The sequence below is a fragment of the Rhinolophus sinicus genome, linkage group LG06 (assembly GCF_036562045.2).
Source record: "Rhinolophus sinicus isolate RSC01 linkage group LG06, ASM3656204v1, whole genome shotgun sequence".
Classification (NCBI taxonomy): domain Eukaryota; kingdom Metazoa; phylum Chordata; class Mammalia; order Chiroptera; family Rhinolophidae; genus Rhinolophus; species Rhinolophus sinicus.
The window spans coordinates 70,727,524-70,740,942 of record NC_133756.1 but is presented as its reverse complement, the minus strand read 5'-3'; positions in this window follow the sequence as shown (position 1 = coordinate 70,740,942).

Here is a 13,419-nt window from a genome sequence, read left to right as displayed (position 1 = left end):
GCGCCCCTTCCTCGCCCCGCCCCGCCCGGCGCGCGCCCGCTCCCGGCGGAGGCTGAGAGCGCGCGCTCCCGGAGCGCCGGGCGGGGCGGGGAAGGAGGGAGTGGGTCCCGGCCCTGGAGAGCCTTGCGTGCCAGTCCTCCAGCACTCACCGGGGCGGTTCAGGTTAATCCCACAGGGCCCGTGCGCCTCCCCAAACCCTGGCAGTGCCCGCTCAGCTCAGAGCAAGGGTGAATATTAGAGGGTCGGAAAGGCCAGGCAGGAAAGCCACAGAAGGGAATGTTAGCCTTAGTTAATCTTAACATACACAGAGACCCCGGCCTTTCTGGCAAAAGGAAGAAAAGAGCTGCTGTCAGCAGAACGTAGGAAATTGAGCAAAAGTGGGTGGGGCTTGCACCTGAATGAGTCAAACTCTTGGCCAGACCTCAACTGTGATTCTGGGCCTGAGCTCAGAGGTGTGTGAAACACGCAGTTCCAAATGAAACCCTTGCCAGTTATCCTTGCCCTGCCTTAACTTGGGAGTAAGAGAAAAGGTCAAAGCTGCCTCTTTTAGACAAGTTCTTGCGAGGGCTCCTTGCAAGGCTGGCTGGTGTGTCCTACTGTGCCGTAAGTCAAGTTGCATTAGAGTTATAAAGATGAGTGACAACATCCCTACTCTGGCTGAACTTGCCCCTTGTGGAAGGGCTGAAAGGTATCCCCTGGGCTTAGGCACCTCACAATTCACACCTGCACACAGGTCTTATTGCATATGGTGACTGAAGGTTCAGCCCCTGCCCTGGGGATCTGAAGCTAAATGAGGGACAATCCCTGGCTGCTTCCTGGGATCTTGACTGGTCCTTGATTATCCTCAATCTGGGAAACCGAAGGCAGTGAATCCTAGCTTGGCAACGGGAAGCGCCCAGCGATTCACCTGTCATTACAGGGCTCCAGCCTTAGGTTCAGCCACCACTGAACCTTTAACCATGGTTTGCCAAATGCCCAAACCACCAATTTCCATTCAAAACCTATTCTCCCAAACACTTATGCTTGAAACATGGGAATCATTCCCCACTCGCTTCCTCATTTCCCTTATCTCCTATCATGCAAACCAAGCACATTTCTTGGAACTATCATTTCTTTCCACCATTCTCAGTATTCATACCCTGATCAGACCTTAATCCTGGCCTATTGCAGTAGCTTTCTAAGTATCTCTTTTGTTCAATGGCTGGAAAATTAATGTTCCTAAAGCTTGCTTCTGACCATGATAGTCTGCTGCTCGACATCCTCCCCTCCCCCAACCTCAGAGTGAAACACAGATTCCTTAGTGTGCCACTCAAGGCCCTCTGTGATGTGGTTCCATGTGCTTTGTGACCTTGTGAAGCTCACTGACCACTAGAAGTCCCCCCAAAACCTCATACCTCCCAACCCCTCCCACTGTGGTATTGGGAAATTCCAACAAAGGATTAGCATACACACTTATTGCATCAACGTCTTTCCTTATCTTTGTACAAACATAGAAACATAGGAGGCCTCTTAAGTATTAATTATTCTTTCACACCTTGAGGCCCTTAGAGCCAGGAAGTAAAGCAGCGGCTTTCTTGCTCCCCACTGTTCCTTCCAGATCATTTCTCCCCCTTCCTCTGGCAAAACCACAGCTCTTATTTAATTGGTAGTTAGGTATGGCATCCACTGCTCTTCCAGTTCCTGTCATCCACTCACTTCCATCATCTAACTTCTTCCAAGTCCTGCCCCCTCCCAACCTCATTCACTGAAGACTTTGCTTCCTGGCCACCCCTTACCTGTCTTCATTCCTAGTGTTTTCAGCATCCAGGTGGTTGATCATCCATCTGTCATTCAGTGACTCCCTCCCAAAGGGAAACCCTACAACTTGGCATCACCAGAATCTGCATTGTTTTCAAAATGTGAATTAAAGGCATCCCCTTTTGTCCAAAACCTCATGTACTTACAGTTCACTTGCCTCAGTATCACCTCATCATGACCCTGAGCTCCCGATGCCATCACTCAGTCTTCTCACAATCCACCAGACTGCTGCTATGTTTTCCCTTGCCTCCCGACCAAATTACATCCCATGGGCTCTTATCCTTATACTTACTGCCTTGCCATGCTCTCCCACGGTGATGCTGAAAGGCCTGAAAGGTAGTTTGTTTCCCCACTGAATGCAATCCCCTCTCTACCGTTCTTCAGCCACCATCCCTTCTGTCAACTGGACCTCATACTTCTCTCAGAAAATTGAAGCCAGAAAGCATGAACTCCCTCATCTTTTCACCACCAAATTTTGACATCCCTGCATGAGCCCCTGCCCCTTCTTCCTCTGGTTACAAGGGGGTAGAAAGTATCAAAGCATCCCCCCTCCTGGCACAGGCCAGTCCTCCACAGGTGCTCTAGAGCCCATCGATGGCTGGCTGAATAATGCCTTCCGGGTCCTAATCCCTGGAACCTCTGAGTGTTACCTTACAGGACAAAGCAGACTTTGCAGCTGTGATTAAATTAAAGATCTCGATGTTGGGAGATTGTGCTGGAATATCTGGGTAGGCCCTAAATGTAATCATAAGTGGCCTTAGAAGAGACGGCAGAGGGAAATTTGACTGTCGATGAGTAGACAATGTGACCAGACCAAGGAATCATGTGACAACACTCCATTGCTTGCTTTGAAGATGGAGGAACGGGCAATGAACCAAGGACTGCAACTCTTAGAAGCTGGGAAAGCAAGGAACCAGATTGTCCCCTAGAGCTTCCAGAAGGAACTCTGGCCCTACTGACAATTTCATTTTAGTCCAGTGAAACTGAATTTGAACTTCTGACCTCCAGAACTGTAAGAGAATAAGCGTGTGTTGTTTCAGGCCCCCAACTTTGTGGTAGTTTGTTAGAGGGGGCATGGACATGGATACACCATCCCAGCTCACCTGCTCAAGGAGTTTGCTCCTTCAGCTGTGGTCACTGTCTCTCTACATTAATCATTAGCCGCTCCCTCTCTGTTGGATCATTGCTGTCCACGTACAAGCATACTTTAGTATGTCCTAACTTAGAAAAAACTTGTAAAGCCCCGTAACCTCATGACCCTCCAGCTACTATCCCCATACTTCAGTTCCCCTTCATAGCAAAATCTTTCAAGAATTATCTGCATTCGACTTTCCATTAATTCTTTAGCCCATGCCACACTGGCTTCCCTAGACACCATAATGAAGATGTCCACATGGGTAAGTCAGAGGAACGCATTGCTCCCCTCCTTCCATTGGGCTCCCTGGCAGTCGGCACTGGCCAGCGATGGACCTGCATTTGGATCAACACTGGCCTCAGCTTCTCTGATTTGCCTCCTACTTTCTCCTCACTCCTCAACCCAAACTCTAGATGCTAGTTTCTCAGAGCTTAGTCTCCAACTGACTTTTCCTCTCTATACTCACTCCCTAGCTGATCTCTTTCATAGCCATGGCTTTAGACAGTGTCTATATGCAAATGACTCCAAAATTTATATTGCCAGCTGAGACCTTTCTCCGAGCTCTCTTACCTACTTGGTATCAGCCCTTCTTTATCTTAACAGATATAGCTAAAGCCAAACTTGTGATTCCCCGTAGCAATCTGCCTGTCCTTCAGTTTCCCCACCTCTGTAAATGGCACTGCCCTGCTGTTTGGACAAACCAGAAACCCAGGCTACATCCTCCTTTCCCCTCTTTCCTTATTGTTATGTCTCAGTCCCCACCTCACATCAGCAAGCTCAAGCATTTCCATTTCTGAAATCCAGCTCCAACCTACTTATTCTTTTCCACTACTGCCATATCCCTTCTCACCTTGTCACCCAAAATTGTCTCCTGGTTATGTTACCAGACTTGAGTCCCTCCAATCTGTTCTTCATACCGCAGCTAGAATTGAATCATCAACTTCTTTCACTTAACTTCCTTCAGTGCCTTCCTTTTCACAGAATACAATTCCAACTCTTTGCCTTGGCTTTCAAGGGTCTTCAAGGGTGATGCAGTCTCATTCCATGCCACTATGCCTCCACTCCCCTAGGTTTTAGCCATTTGGGGTGATTCCTAGTACCCGCCAAGTGTTTCCCTCATTCGCACCTGTACAGAGCCCCACGCTTGTTCCCTCTCCAGTCTTCCCCTGTGACTGGCCTTGTTTTGCCCGCGGGTCTACGGCCCCCACATCACCTCCTCAGGGACACCTTCCCCAAGCACCTCTCTGCAACAGCCTCCCTCTGCCTACTGCGTGTTCTCCATCATGGCATGGTTTAGTTACTGGATGGCCCTTTCCACAGTTTGATGCCATTTTGTTGCAGGTTTACATGTTACGTTAGCTAATTGGCCTTCTCCATCAGTAAGCCCCCACAAAAGCCAGATATACCTATCATGTTCACCACTCTTTCCCTGGAGCCCAAGTACCTGGCACATAATAAGTGCTCAATAAATGTTGGGTGAAGGAGCCCATCTCTACCCAAATCTCTTTCCCAGATTCTACTAAGACTAAGTGACTTAGTCTTTGCCAAACATACTTTAAGCTGTTCCCTTTGCCGGGAATGCTTTTCCCCTCTTCTGGGACAATCACAGTCTTGTGTTTCCTGGGTGACCCATCAACACCCCAGCCCCAAAGCCACTCAGCATCACCAGCTGGTGGTGCTCACCTTTCCTCTGAACCCCAGCCCTCACAAGTGATGTACTTGCAGCTTTCTATGGCAGCAGCTATGAGTGCCTCTGCTTAGATTCCCACCTCTGGGCAGCCTGACTTGCAGCTCAACAAAGCCTGAAGACAGCAATACATAATTTTTACAACAATGAAGTAAATACAGCTTTCTCAGGAAAGACTTTTCTGACCCTCAGCAGAGGTTATCCCCCTGACCGCTCTATGCTGTTGTACCTGTCCTTTCTCGCCATACCTGAACAGAACAGTAATTACTGTATTTTGCCATGTATAATGTGCTCCCATGTATAATGTACATCCAAACTTTCAGGGGAAACAATCTTTTAATTTCTTAATTCAAATTTTTATTTGTTTACATTTAGGTACTTGTTTTTTGTATAATGAAGGAATTGTAGCATCTATTTTTTAATATACTATGGTACAAGAAATTTTATGTAACAAATAATTACAAAACACAAGAACAGATACAAGGTACAAGAAATTTTATGCACTGGTAACAAATTTACGATATTTACACATCATAGAAGGCCAAGAACTCTTCCTCGTTGCAAGTTCATCGTAAGTTCAACCAAACTGATTATCATATTCCAGGGAATTATTTTGCATATGGATGTTGTTATTGATTTCTAGAGTTACACTTTTAACTCATAAGCATAAATAAAAGAATTTAAAACATTTATGTAGATATGGAATTAGTACTACCCATGTATAATGTGCATCCTTATTTTTCCCTCACAAATTTGGGCAAGCAAGTGCACATTATACACGGCAAAATATAGTATTTGTGTAAATTTCTGTTTTGTGTCAAGCTTCCCCTTTAGACTCCACAGGGTGAGGGGTCTGAATGTGATGTCTGCTATGGGCACTGCATATATGTTTGTTGAATGAAGGAATGAATGAAAAGTCACATTTGTTTACCCTCAGATACCGGCTTTCCTGAGAAAAAAGCCTGATCATCACAGCCTGGTCCCAAGCAAATAAGGCAACAGGCATGGAGATCAGCATAACGACTACTACCAAACAGTGTTGCTGCACTGCCCCCTCATTGTAAACCTGTCACCTTCAAAGAACTGTACCCTCATCCCTGACAGCATCCGGAGAGGTGTGTGGCAAAGCCTCTTGTTTGTAAAGTTGTCCTCATCCCAGGGAACCAACGATAACTGAAACAGGAGGAATTGCTACTGACCGAGAAAAACTACAGCTTTTGTTTTCCACCTCCTGAAGATACAATGAACCCCCAATGTGTTGTCACTTTGGCAAGAGGACCCCACAGAACATTGTTAATACAGAAACCGAAATGCCACCATTTGAACCACTTTAACAGGTGCATCCTGAGTTATTATGGGGCTAAAAATGCTACTTTTAGGCAGGTATTGAAAATATTTACATCCTGTTGTTCTGTTGGTCAGAATATTCTGGAAAGTGTGTCTAAAGAAGAGAAACCATATTTTTCTCAATGAGGTTTTGTAACTGTTCAAATGTGATGGTTGAGAAAGAGGGCAAAACTAGAGGACTGCTTTCATCAGGGAAAGCCTAAAGAAAAAGACTGAAGCAATTTCCCATCTTGGAGTCACCCAGGACAGTAGAACTATTTCCAGTATTTTAAAATGGTTAATGGAAATTTGCTATTTCCTCATTACCCACAGAACCTCCTTGGGCAACACGGCCCACCTCCTCCTAAACAATTAATAAGCACAGGAAGGCACATGACAACGTACAAGATTCAGTTGGGGGAAACAAATCTTCAAAATCCATGTGGGCTCCATGCCAGGGAAAAAATTAGAGTTCCTCTGTTGAATGAATTGTGGCCACTAAGATGAAAGAACTGTGCTGTTTCTCAAAGTCCATGAATATCTGGCCCTAGCATTCTAGTGTGGCTCATTTAGTCCTTGGCCACATTGGCTCTCCTGCTCCTTGTCACCCCGTCCTTCTCCAGGTGCCTCGTTTGCTGGATGCTGGTATAGCAGCTCTTCTTCTGTCCTCTCACAGACCCCCTGGGAATGGAGCCAGGATGCTGATGCAGAAGCTTGCCCATCAACACCCAAGTCTGAGAACAGGAGAGCAGTCTCCTCCCCGGAGTATGATGGCCACTCACTAAGCAGTTCCACTCTTCTCTTGGCTGTGCTAACTGGTGCTGGTGGCCTTGGCCATGGTTTGTGTTGATCCTATGAGCGTGGGGACATACTTCACTCATGGTGCTGAGAGGCCACCTCATAATGACTGCCTGAATCCCAGAACACTTGCAAATTCGGAATCCAGGAAAATGGTTTCCCTGACTGAGTGGCTGTCAACTCCAACTGCATGCTATATTCAGCTGGGGCTTGAAGACAGTACTGCTGCCCTGGCCTGGATCCCAGAGTTGAGAAGCGCTGGGATTAGATGGTGCACAGTCAGGAGCTCTGCTCCTGATAACCTGGAGAGGGGTATTAGTGGGCCCATAGAGCACACAAATGGAGCAAACTACCAAAGGAATGCTGGTGTCCCTGGGAGTTAGCAGGTGTTTTCTTAAAAAAAGACCCTTAAGACTCAAACACGCTTGCAGAACACTGGGTTTAAACTGAGACAAAACAGCCAGGAACAATGCCCCAAATTATACCACCACAATACTGCGCAGATGGAGGCACCACTGCTACCACCTTTGGGCGCAAACTTGGCCCATCTCACCTATGCTACAGGACACTGGATGTGATCTCAACAATCTCTGCCCTGCCACCACCCTTGCAAGAGTGGATTTTACAGGACACCTGCCTCTTCAAAAACTAGCTTCCAATGAAAATCTCACTGCATTAAGACTGAATGGTCTGCACCCTAGTTCTAACTTGGGGTATGAGGTGGGAAGCCCCACAAATAGGCAGACCGAACTGGCACCATGCACGTGTGGCAGCCTAAAAGAACGGTCCGATACAGTGGGAATGGGGGGAGAAAGAAAAAGATACCTTTATTTACCAAAGGATGTCTCATGGATTTTACTAGGTGAGGTACCCTAGGAATCTCTAAAAGCATCATATGTGGTATTTTCCAAACTTTTCTGATTATGGACTCCTTTTTGCTTGAGGTATATCTTGTGTCATTCATGCTTTGAAGACCTCTCTGTGAAAGCCTTCATTAAGGTTAGCGACTATTTCACGTGGAGAGAGGAATGTCTGGTTTCACCTTCTACAGCGGCAGCAGCTCCTCCTCTAGTGCGCGTACTTCGCTGCAAAGACATTCACTCAAATGCGTGTCAGTGTCCAGTTCGTGTCAGGCACATTGCTAGGTGTGGGGATTCCGCAGTGACTGAAATAGACAAAAGAAACAAACAGAACCCCAGTGTCATGCCAGGTGTCATGCGGGGTCTCTGGTCCCGCTCCCCACATAAGAACACAGGATATGGTGAGGCCAAAAGGAACACCCATGGAGCCATAGATGGGGGAGTCACACCACTATAGTCTCACTGGTGGCCGTGTTGGAGACACAGGAAGCAGGAGCCACACGATCTGCAACCTGCTGTCTGCTTCTCTGCAATCCGTAATCCACACTCCACCACGCCACGCCAATATACCACCTTCTTGCTAGCCCCCATTTGCTGCTAGCGTAGCCACGGCAGTTATATCAGTGGCTAATGGCTAACCTGTAACAACCGATGGCCAACTAGTCACAGCTGATGACCATCTACTACCTGAGCCAGCACCTTTCTACGTGAGGCCAAGAGCCTGGACACTGCTCTCTGGGGCTCTGTCCCCACACCCTGCTATAATGGAACTTCAATGCTAGCTGAATAAAGAGCCAATAAACAGGATACAGATGATGTATTTTAATTAATGTAGTATTAGTCAGTGGTAAATGCTAAGGAGAAAACAACGCAGGGAAGGGGATATTTAGTGTCAGGGTTTAGATGGGACTGAAATTGTAGGAAGGGCTTATTGGGAGGTACTTTTTGAGTAAAGATGGAAGGGAAGTGAGGGAGCAATACATAATATTTGGAGGAAGAGGATCCCAACTGAAGGGACAGCAACTGCAAAGGACTCAGAGCAATGGGTGAGGGAGAGAGTGAGAATTAGAAAATGTGGTCAAAGAGGTAATGGGCACAGAGGGAGGCCAGTTCAAGGTGAGAACATTGGTTTTTGTGAATGAGAAGGGAAATTAATGGAGGGTTTTCAACAGGAACATGACACACTCTGACTTCCATTTCTGCAGCATTGCTCTGAAAGCTGTATTGAGGAACACAGAGGGGCAGGGGAACAACTCCACAGACCAGTTAGCGAGCTATTACCATACCCCAGCTGGAGAAGCTGGTGACTCTCATCAGGTTGGAGGCAGTAGGGTGATGAGAAGTCGTCAGATTCCAGATCTGTTTTGGTGTAAATGCCAACAGGCTTTGCTGGTTGTGCAGATGAGGGTGGTGAGAGCAAGACAGGAGTTAAGGATGGCTTTGAGGTTTTTTAGCGAGAGCAACGGATTGAGATGTCATTAACTTTGATGGGAAACAGGTTTTGGGAGGAAATAGTCTTGTAATGCTGAACATATTAACTTGGAGATGGCTGCAGATACAGAGAGTAGGCAGTTGGATATTTGAGTTCTGGGCAGAGATTTGGTCCAGATATGAATTTGAGGGTCATTAGCATGTAGACAGGATGAGATCACTGTGGGAGTGAGTGTAGAGAAGAGAAGAGGTTTGAGGGCTGAGCCTCACTATTTAGAATACCTGCAGATGAGAAGGAGCAGGAAAAAGAGACTGAGGAGCAGTCAGGAAGGGAGGAGGACAACCTGGTAACTGTTGCCCCGAAGGCCAAGAGTAGCCATGCTTCAAAGAGGAGGGAGTGAGCAACTCTTTCAAATCTGCTGATATGTCTTGGTTTGGCCTGGACCATCCCAGTTTACACCTATGGACTTAGTTTAATCGTTACTAGCACCCCATTCACTCTCAAATGTGTCCTAGTGTGGACAATACATTGACAAGTCATCCTAGTGATAGGTCAGGTGTGATGAGCATTAACACTTCCCTCTGGATTTAACAATGTATAGGTCACTGGTGACCTTAGTCATGGTAGTTTGGGTGGAGAGGTGGCAGCAAAAATCTGATTAAAGTGGCTTCAAGAAAGGCAGGAAGAGAGGAATTGGAAACAATGAGTATAAACAACATGTTCAAGAACTCTCTCATAAAGGAATGCAACAGTAATGAGAGGGGAGAGTGTGGCGAAGAGGGTTTTGTTTTTTTAATATTAAAAAAATCAGCACATTTCTAGGCTGATGAGGCTGAACCAGAGAAAAAGGAAACGTAGATGTAGCAGGAGAGAGAAAAGAGAATTTCTGGGGCGATGTCCCTGAGTGAGTGTAGGGGGATGTCGCTAGGTGCATAGGAGGAGGGGATGGAGCACAGGCAGTTGTCTGTAATAAGAGAAGGGCGGGCACAGTGGGTAAGCATAGATCCAGAGAAGGGGGTAGACGTGGTTGGTGGTGGGAGGTTGCAGTGCTTTTCTTTTGGTTGCTTCCATTTTTTCATGGTAATGGAAAGCAATCATGAGCTAAGAACGAAGCTCATGATATTGCTTCCCTAAGAATGAAGATGGGGGAAGAAATACTGGAGGTTTGGGGAGGGAAGAAAAGGTCTGAAATAGTGGTTTAGCAAAGAAGGAGAGCGTGAATGCATCGGGGCAGTTTGGTATGATTGCCTGGTGGCTTTGAGGGCCCACTTGAAGTCACTGTGACATACTTGGATTTTCTCCTGGTATGTTCCACTGTGTGATGCAGCCACAAAATAGACAAAGAATTAGATTTAGCCAGGGTTGTGATTTAGCCAAGTGAAATAGCAAAGGCAGAGAGAGGCAACAGAGTGAGCATGTACTTATATGTAGGTGGGAAATGATTGTAGTTGACCCAGAAATTTAAGCAGGGTAAATTAATAAAATGATTATCTAAATTAATAAAATGATTATCTTAAGAAGTTGTAAGACCACTCAGCCTTATATACATACAATACACAAGTTCATCACAGTTTGATATGTTAATAATTTCCAGTGAGTCATCTGTCAATTACTTTTTTGAGAAGTAGTGCTCTATGGCTTCCCCTCTAGTTCTAATAACTTGTTTAGCTCAGGCCTTCACCACTTCCTGCCAGGATTATCTCCACAGCATCTTGGCTATTACTCCTGGCTCCATGTGTTCCCATTTAGATAACCTGCAATTATTGTGGGCAAAATCATATTGAGACAACAGGTGTATCACGTCACTGTCTTGCCCCCAGATAAAACTAGCTCTATATTTCCTATCCCATCACAAATCCTCTACCTGGCTTTTGTCACTCCCTCTACATTTGCAAACTTGTCTCTTACATTGTTTAATTCTGCTTGACACGCCTGTTTCCTTATTGCCCTTGCCAGATGTTATATCCATTTCCAACTCTTTTCCTCCTTTGCTTATGCCATGCTTTCCTGCTTTTCAAAACTCAACCTGCTATACATATTAAACTGTGAGGAGATGAGCAAAATTGGAGTGAATCTGCCTAAGACTAAAGCTGGACCAGGACAACAGAGAACCCCCCATTCTCTCTTCCCACCACCAGGCTAGCAAGCACCAAATAACAAGCAAGCACAGTTTACTTCTGGGGAGGAGGCAAGAGCATGGATAGAGACCTCCTTCTCTTTGGCACACAAGGAAGACTGAAAGATGTGGGTGGAGAAGGAACATTGAGGAAAATCCTCTGGAATCCCAGCCTCCAACCTAAACACAAGGTAATGTTGGAAGAACAGAAGCCAGTGGTGTAGTGAAGGTAACCATAACAACAACAAAACTCCAATCCACCCGAACCTCTGAGTAGATCTACCTCCAACACTAATGGCCTAACAGACGAGGCATGTTCATCTACAGGTATAAATACTATTTACCTCGGTGTTGATTGTTCTATACATGATTTTAAACATTCAATAAAAAATTACAAGACACACAAAACAAGATAAAAACAACCAAAGTCAAAAGACAAATCAATCAAAAGAACCAGATTCAGATTTAACACATATATTGGAAGCTATTAGCAAGGATTTTAAAATACCTATAGTTTGGGTATAAAAACTAAATAGAGATCCGAGATGGCAGAGAATATAAACCCTGTGCTTGCCTCTTCCTCTGAACAAATTAAAATTACAACTAAATTTAGAACAACCAACCTGGAGAACTATTTGAAGTCTAGCTGAACAGAAGTTTTATAACTAAAGATAAAAAGAAGCTACGTCCAGACTGGTAGCAGGGACATATATGCACAATGGACTGGCTCCAAACCTCTGTGTCGCAGTTGAGAATCAGGAGTGATATCTCAGCCATGGAGGTTCCCTCTGGAGGAGCAAGGGACCCCAGCCCCATATTGGGCTCCCTGGCCTGGAGTACTGGTGCTGTGAAGAGGAGCCCCCACAGTATCAGCTGTGAAAAACAGTTGGGATTCTGACTATCAGGGTGAGATAGAAGGCTGTTAGGAAACCCAGATGTCCTCTTACAGGGCCTGTGCACAGACTCACTCAAAGGCACTCACCCTGGCCTCCAGTGGAGAAACAGTGACACAGGGGATGTCAGAGACATACGGGGAGAGATTGCGTTGTGTGTCTTTAGAGCAAGGACCAGAGGGACAGTTGCCATTTTCCCTATGTAGGGTCTATCTCCAACACAGCTGGCAGGTGGACACCATCTTTCCTGTGTTAAGCCCTCCGTCCATGCCCATGGCCAAATCTGAATCTGCATTGGCCTGGTGAACTGCTCACTCCACCCTGGTTACTCCCTGAGACTCTTCCCCCACCCAACTCAACCAATGCCCAAGGCACTTTCTCCATAAGCAGCTAGTCCCACCCGTATTGATTCTTTCTTGTAAAATTCTTGGGGGTCCAAGAGCCCCAGGCGGGTGGCGACTGGCCTTGGTGTGCTCTGAAACTTTTGTTGAGTAGCTCCAGGATCAGCACTGGCATGAAACCAGAATCTACATTAACCTGGTGACCACAACTCACTCCACTTTGGTGACTTCCTGAGACACTGCCTCACCCAACTTGTGTACCACACGATGCTGTATCAGTGGCTGAACCTTATGGAAGCTGGCAGGTGGCAGCAGGCCTTCGGGTGTCCTGGCTTTTTGCAATGCTACCCCAGGCCCAGAACTGGTGGCAGCCATCCTCAGTTTGCAGCATGGCCTCTCCCATATGTCTCCAGGTTTAGCAAAGGCAGTGACTAACCATGGATCTCTTTGTAGCTCCTACCAGGTAGTCTCCAGCTGTTCACAGGCAGTGGGTGACCTGGGCCTGTACAGGAGCCCCTTGCAGGAGGCTCTAGAACAAACAAACTTGGAGGTTGGCTTCAGGCCACAGCAAAGCACCACACAAAGCCCCACAAATGGCACACCCAAAGAGTGGTCTGAACAGGCACCAGAGACCACTGGGTGAATCTCGCTCAGTGGGGTAAGACCCCTTGCACAGAAGCCCCTAAGCTGTGAATGTGGTCAAACCCCACAGCCAGTCAGCCTGAGGGTCAATCCCACCCACCGATGTGCCAATAGCAATCAAGGCTCAATTATAATAGGAGGGCACACACAACCCACACAAGGGACACTCCTGGAGCACCCAGCACAGGTGACCAGGGAGAATATGCCACTGGGCCCCACAGGGCACCTACTACATAAGGACACCTGACCAAGACTGGAAATATAGCAGATCTACCTAATACATAGAAACAAACACAGAGAGGCAGGCAAAATGATGAAACAAAGAAAAACAGCCTAAATGAAAGAACAGGAGAAAACTCCAGAAAAAGAACTAAACAAAATGGAGGCAAGCA